A 1,700-nucleotide genomic window follows, 5' to 3' on the forward strand; every position below is an offset into this window, starting at 1 on the left:
CAGAAAGGTCGGCTGCAGGCCCTCAACCCGCCTCCTTCTACCCAGCAAATGGCCATCACTGGCACCGAGCTAGAACTAGCTGTCATCAGAAAACACAACAGACCTCTATCCTCCCCTCCAGTAAACTCTCATTCGACACCACTGAAGTCGAAATAGCGGTGGTTTGGGGTCAGTGATACGCAAGCTGGGAAATGTCCTTGAAGTAATCGGTTTGCAACAGCTAATTGTTTCGCTGTGGTGCCGACTGCTGCTCAAATTCCTGCAGTAGATGTAGAACCATGCGCCAGAGCCATACGCCGCACACGATGCTCTTCCCTCTCGGTAGTGCAATGTGGCCGTCCGGAGCCCACTATTGTTGCGACCGCAGATTCTCGAGCACACTCCTGCCAGCAATCAAGTACTGTGCTTCATTTCAGCCGAGTGTTCCTGCAACACCGTAGGAGAAATATCCACTTTCTCGTAGCCCTAGTACGCCACCCCATTCAAATTCAGTGAGGTGTTGATAATGGTGCCTTTGTCGCCTTAAAGGCATTCTTTACTAACGTCAACTTACCACGCCCAGTCCCTAATGTAAATAACGCTCACGACCGTTCCAGCTTGTATGTAAAGGAAACCTGACCTGCGTCCTCATAGCGACACTCTAAAGCGACTGGGGCGGAATTTGAACAGACATTGACTTTCGGAAACATGCCTGCCAACTTTCGTTTATGTCGCGGAATTCCTTCTTGGTACTGCGATTTTTTTTTCCTGAGCGTAATTAGTATTTGGGGATGTCCTTCTAAACCAAGAATCAGTGATTTAGTGTGACAACTAGTACTGTTTATTTTTACTCCGTTTCCTTTTATGGGCAACGGCCTTGCCGCAGTGGATACACCGGTTCCCGTCAGATCACCGAAGTTAAGCCCCGTCGGACGTGGCCGGCACTTGGATGGGTGACCATCCTGGCCGCCATGCGCTGTTGCTACTTTTCGAGGTGCACTCAGCCTCGTGATGCAAATTGAGGGGCTACTCGGCAGAATAGTACCGGCCCCGGTCAAAGAAAACCATCGTGCTGACCACACTCCCCTTCTATTCGCATCCTCAGCTGAGGATGACACGGCGGTCGCATGGTCCCGATGGGCCACTTGTGACCTGCAGACGGAGAGCTTTCCTTTCAGGGAATGATGACGCAGTTGTCACTGAATCACGAGCTCTACCTTTTTCCTTCTCAAAAAATGAAGTTTTTCACGCTGAGGATATATACGTAACAACACATACTTCGTCTGCAACAATTCTCTCCCTAACGACATTCCTTTCATCAGCACCAAGCACCCCATTTAATGTGAAACAAACTAAATTGTCAAAAGCAAGGCAGTATTAGCTAGCAAACGAAATCTGTCATCTTCTTTTCTTAATTCTAGATTCTAAACTCTTAATTCTATACTCCTGCTCCATCTGTGCAAAGTCGAAAAGAACTGAGTTGCGTCTTTAACCTCTTCACTGTTATTTCCCTGCTCCACATGCTGTTATGAGAAAACATGATTCTCGAAACAAAATTTCGTCAGAAAATATTCAATGTTTACTGTTCCTCTCATTTTCTACATCTACATCTACATCCATACTCCGCAAGCCACCTGACGGTGTGTGGCGGAGGGTACCTTGAGTACCTCTATCGGTTCTCCCTTCTATTCTCGTATTGTTCGTGGAAAGAAGGATTGTCG

The 1,700-nt window shown here is 47.6% G+C and overlaps 1 pseudogene; it reads left to right on the forward strand.

Moving 5' to 3' along the window:
* Positions 1-846: 846 nt before the first annotated feature.
* On the forward strand, positions 847-964 carry LOC126099427 (5S ribosomal RNA; annotated as a pseudogene).
* The last annotated feature ends 736 nt before the right edge of the window (positions 965-1,700 follow it).

This window comes from Schistocerca cancellata, chromosome 1, assembly GCF_023864275.1.
Source record: "Schistocerca cancellata isolate TAMUIC-IGC-003103 chromosome 1, iqSchCanc2.1, whole genome shotgun sequence".
Classification (NCBI taxonomy): Eukaryota; Metazoa; Arthropoda; class Insecta; order Orthoptera; family Acrididae; genus Schistocerca; species Schistocerca cancellata.